The sequence below is a fragment of the Cryptotermes secundus genome, unplaced genomic scaffold (assembly GCF_002891405.2).
Source record: "Cryptotermes secundus unplaced genomic scaffold, Csec_1.0 scaffold2114, whole genome shotgun sequence".
Classification (NCBI taxonomy): domain Eukaryota; kingdom Metazoa; phylum Arthropoda; class Insecta; order Blattodea; family Kalotermitidae; genus Cryptotermes; species Cryptotermes secundus.
In genome coordinates, this window is record NW_019735596.1 from 46,037 (window position 1) to 51,976 (window position 5,940).

At 41.0% G+C, this 5,940-nt stretch overlaps 1 protein-coding gene across 2 annotated transcripts in view; it reads left to right on the top strand.

Moving 5' to 3' along the window:
- Positions 1-5,940, top strand: part of LOC111869714 — an 87,971-nt gene that overhangs the window by 32,232 nt on the left and 49,799 nt on the right. The gene's annotated exons all lie outside the window — the stretch shown is intronic.

Consider the following 5,940-nt stretch of genomic DNA (forward strand, 5'->3'; position numbering starts at 1 on the left):
CCCTTCTGATTTTACGCCTTCCCGTGGCTCCTGATGTCTGTTGGGCAACAAAAACTGAGAACCATCTACTTAGCACGGTAGAGACGTCTTTTTTAATCCTTTTATTTATGTTAAGTTGTATTCCCTTCACCGCCACCAGCAATACACTTCGCCGAAAAGTTCGGTTCGAGCAGCGACATGTCTCTCGTATTGTGCGGATCGATGCGCAAACCCAACACCCGCTTTCCCTACTGATCATTTTCTTGATTGTTCTTAAACGCTTCCAGGTTCAAATCTAGGGACACAGGCTGTCATGACTTAAGTTTTTCGTTATTTTCTTTAATCCCTGCAGGCATATGGCAATATGTGCCTCAAATTAGGCCACGACCTCTTCCTTTCACATTTTTTTCTAATTGATAATTCACTAACCATAATATCGTTCAACGCTGTATAATGTGAGGTGTTGGCAGCGTCATGAAATGCACCACACATAAATGAATAAACCCTCAAACACCTTCAATCAGTTTTCTTCCCTCAGTGTGAGAGACCGCGTTTGACAGTCGTATAAAAGTGCAGGAAACCGTATAGTTTTGTATGTTTTAGTGTTTGTGTTTTTCAATGGCAGAGAGGAAGACAGAAGGTTCTGAATTCAATGGTAGTAACCATTTCGAAGGGCCGCGCCATAGCTCAAGCGGTTAGTCGCTGGCTTCCCACCGCGGCGGCCCGGGTTCGAGCCCGGGTCTGGTCAAGTGGGATTTGTGGTGGACGAAGTGGCTCTGGGACGGGTTTTCTCCGAGTACTTCGATTTCCCCTGCCAATCTTCATCCCCCCAATTGCTCCACAGTCACCCTCACATACCATCTGGGGCTGGTACAATAGGCCAGAAGTGGCCGCAGTGCAAGGGACTTAGTCCCACCCCACTAGTAATAAAGAAAACACTACGAAAATGAAATCTGCTTTTAATTTTTTCCATGAATCAGATTTTGATTTGTTACTGTCATTTTTAACGCTACCATACTTCCCACGGATTTATTGTCTGCCTTTGTATTACGATCTTATTTTTCAGTCTGATGACATCATACGTAACACGATTCTGCTGTAAATCATTTTTCTGGTTTCCTTCTAAGAACTCCTAACATTTGTACTTATTTAGTGACACAAGTTTACTCCAGAGGACCGAATGCAAGTGTGTGTTTGAACTTGAACAACAATGGGCGACACAAACATTAACAATATGCAAACAGAAGCTTTCGTCTGGGAGAAAACAGAGTTTCTACAAGAGAAAATGTTTATTTTTAATTAGGCATCTGGTTGTTAAGTCTGCTACTTGAGAATTACATATACAATGACAAGTGGACAAACTGGTTTTTATGTGTTCTAAGTAGGCCATGATCATGATTGTTGTCTCTCTTCCGTTTGTATTATTTATCGCCGGAGGCGCCACGGACAGGAAGGACAAGTTGTGTGTGCTTAGCGAAGCATGGTTTGCAGGACGAAGACCTGGCGTTCTCCACTATTTAGTTGAGAATCTCTTGCCTGTAGTATTGGGGATGCAGTTTCTAGATTCTAACGTTGGATTAATACCATAGTCTGATATTTCATGACTTTTTCACATGGCGTCACAAGACAATATAATGCAGTATTTTAAGGAACATTAATCTGTAGGCATTCTTTACAAAGCAACAAAGGAGCGCCTGATGTCTGCATATAAGTCTATGATGTAGTATCAGCACATATACCGTTGGACGGATTTTCTTCAAATTCGATATAAAGTACAATACTTTTACTGAAGTTGTCCAGCAGTGCCGGTTTTCAGCCTTATTGATCTAAAATAAAGCGTGGTTTACATAACGTTATGAGTGGACGTCCCCTTGTGTCCAGCATATCGTTCGAGAGATATTTTTGAAATTCTATATGGGAGACTTGTATTAAAAAGATTTGGCTTGTTACGACTCTCAGCCAGATTGATGCACAATAAAGCGTGATATACGCCCAGCTAAGGAGAGCTACGCACAAAAGGAACACAGCGTGGACACCGCAATATGCAGGTAGCGTGAGTGAAGTATGGACATACATTCTCTAACAAGGACGACATGCAAAAGTAGAATGTATTATATCGACATACGAGGTGATAGAGTGTTGCGGTTTCAGGCGATTAATATTTGCCTGAGGATGGACTTATAGGGCCGAAACATGACACAACAGTAAAACAATATGATTTTAATGACATTTTGGGAATTTAAGTGTGATTGTAATGACATTTTGAAATAAAACTTTATGTTGCGTTTGAGACGGAAACAAGTGGACAAGTGATTTATCAATGCAACAGGATGCTGAAATATAATAGGGTGTGTCAGTCAGACCTCCCACATTTAATCAGATCTTATGGCAGAAAGTATGAATGGTAGGAAAATGAAGCTACAGGAAATACAAGGACAACTCAAAACATTTTATTTGACACACTAATAAACCTCTACGTATGCACCATTTGTAGCGTGAACAATATCGAATCTGTATTCAATTTCTTGCCACGTTCTTTCCAACATGTCCATCTGTACAGTAGCAATCGTTTCACGGATGCGGGCTCGTAAATCTGGGAGGTAATTCACTGGAGGCACGAACATACGGTCCTTCACGTAACCCCAGAGGTCCGGTGAATGTGGTGGTCACCGAATTGGTCCGCCACGTCAAATCCAGCGATCTTGGAAGGTGACATTGAGGGACCTCCGAACATCCAGACCCCAATGTGCGGGCCTCCATCTTGTTGGAAGATTATGTTAGGCTGCAGTTCGGCTACCTAGGGATACAGGAACTGTTCTAACATGTCAAGGTATACGCTGCCAGATACTGTAGCTTCACCGAAGAAAAACGGAAATAAAATTCTTTGAGTTTTTCTTTCATCTAGTGTTAATTATAATCCATAATTTATCACAATTTATTCGCAATGATTAATTAAAATGTGGGAGGTTTGAACTGAACACACTGTATTATGAGTCCCCGTTTTATGGCGATGTATAGTTTGGTCTACGTTGGTTTCTCCGTAGAACCAATAATTTAATATTTAATACTGTGATGCCCATAATGTGTTTGATTACCTTTGTCATAGCAGCTTTATATCTGAAATAACTGAACGTCAAAACCAGTAAGATATGTGAAATCGCAAAGAATGCTTTTGAAATATGTGCCCTCCATTGGAGTATGCATTTCTGCTCTTGTGATCGTTCAACTGTTGTCCCGCGAATCTCAGGGAAAAGGTTAGTGGAATTTTCTCCCGTGGGCATTACATCTGCCCCTCTTTATTTAATCACTCAAGGTGAAAACTACAAATTATGCCCCTCCTGGTTATCTACTGGTCTTTGGTCCCCTCAAGTTCTTAATTCTCCCTACAATTGTTTGGCCTAAGGGACGGACTATAGCAAGCGAGTGGCACATGAAATATGTATTCATAAAGCGGCCATTTAAATCAACTAATTCATCGTAAAACATCTGTAAGAAAACTCGTTGGCAAGAGAAGTGGCATCTACAGGTAAGCAACCTTGTTCCGTTACGTGAGAACCGTTACGGGGGGCAAGGGTCTCCATATGTCACACACGCACACAAAACGCTTTTTACTGTAGAATATTCTATGGATATCGCCGTGACGATAATCATAAATTTTCCGAAGCTTCGAAGAAACGCGAGGTCTTCTTCAAGATTGAAATGGCAGAAAAGTAATGTTTAGGGATTTATGAAATAGTATAATAGACACGTAAACCGAGACCTAATTTTTGGCGGGAAATATGAAGGTGTACTCTGTGTTAGAGTAGGCGTCTCTATTTTTCAAAGTTGTATATTGGGATCTTGCATTATTTTTTTGCATATATAGAAGTTGCAAATCCAATTACAGTAAATTAATCGTACTGCCAATATTACGTATATCATTACTAGGGCCCGGATTTTTTGAAAATGCATATGCGCATATGCAAATGCATATTTTGAGGGTTTTTAGTCGTTATTGCATATTCTACACGTAAGAGCATATTTCTGCATATATGTTTGAAATTAAGGATAATTAAGGATGAGACAGCCAATTTGTGTGGCCGATGCATAGCAAATTTCGTAGTTGGTAAGCTACATCCAGACGAACCCAGCAAATCTCATCTTCTTGCTTGCAAAGTACTAGAGAAAACCAACTATAGCACAATAGCAAGATTTGTAAATGATTCTCTGCGACTACTATGGCCATCTGAAATTGAGAATAATTGTTGTAAGGTGCTTTCTACATGTTGAAAGCAGCATAGGCCTTACAAGTATTTTATCCAAATCTTATACACGTAACCTGCTTAGCGCACGGATTACACCGTATTGCAGAAAAATACGCGCACAGTTTCGAGCTGTTAACGATTTATTTGCAAGTGGAGAAAAAACTGTTTCTGAAAGCACCAGCTCGTGTCCAGTTCTACAAAGATTGCCTAACTCAGGTTCCTCTGCCACCTGAACCTGTTCTAACTAGGTGGGGGACATGGTTATCCGCAGTTTCATTTTATCAGGAGAATTTCAATCAAGTAAAAGAAGTGGTTACAAAACTTGAAGATGAGTATGCATGTGTCTGTGAAGCAAAAGTGGTGTTTGGAAGTGATACTGTTTATCAAGAGGTGAATTTTATCCATGCACATTTTTCTACAGTTTCAAAAGCCATTGAGAGCTTAGAATCTTGTGGTGCACTTCTTAACGACTCAGTTCAACTCGTTCAGAATGCAACTTGTTCACTGAATTCCGCTCCAGGCGAAATTGGAGAGAAGATTAAATTCAAGTTAGGAAAGGTGTTGAAATGGAACCCAGGACTAAAAAAGTTCCAGTCAGTTAGTCAGTACTTGAGTGGAATTAGGGTATCTTTGCCAGATGAATGTTCCGAACCTTCAGCGCCAGTGTATAAGTACTGTTCAATCACGTCAGTTGATACAGAAAGATCATTCTCAGCCTATAAACTCATTTTGACCGACAGTAGACGCAGTTTGTCTCCAGAAAACACGGAAAGACTTCCAGTTGCCTGTTGTGATGCTACTTTCTGCAGTGAATGACACATGTAAATAGGCGAGTCTGAATAAAGTGACCTGTTTCTTAAGTGCATATTGTTTTGTTTTCGGTGCATATTTTCCCGCTTTTTAGCGCATATTTTAAGTGTTTTTAGTGCATATTTTAAGTGTTTTTAGCGCATAAAGATCCGGGCCATAATCATTACACATTCACCCTTTTGAAAAGTGTGTCAGATGAATTTGTTGACTTAGTGACATTTATAAAGGAGTCGGGATAGCTCGGTCGATATAGCGACTGGCTACGGGCTTGAAGGTCGAGGTTAGATTCCCGGCAGGGTCTAGATTTTTCTGAACTTCACAGCTTCCAGACCGGCTCTGGGGTCCACATAGCCCCCTATCCAGTGGGTATTACGGGCTCTTACCCCGGGACGTGAAGCTGAGGTCATGAATGATGGAGGTATACCTCCACTCTCCCATGTCTTCATGGCATAGTGCCAGGGACAACTTTACCTTAATTTCAGTCATGTGTATTCTCTAATATAACAGTTCTCTGTAGATCTTGAGGTTCTCACAGCGGTAGTGGTGAAGAATTCTGTCTTCTGGTATGTAATGTCGTCTAGTCTGTTAAAAGTTAATCGACGTTTCGGAGGAGCATGTCGCCTCCATCTTGAGGGGCAAAGAATAAATCAATCAAGAAACCACCTGCCAGCTGCTTTCACGCTGCTTTGTTGTTTGTCCTATTCTTCGACTCTGAAGACTGAAATGTTCCTCCGGAACGTGCGTTGACGTCCAACGAAAAACGCTGCATTATATCCTAGAAGATAGGACCCTTTATAACAGGTTCTCTGTTAATCAGGTACGGCACTGGGCCGCTATGAATAGAGGTTAAATTCATTTAACTCTTAACCTAGGGTCTCATTTTATTCTCATATTGTGGGTGGGGGGG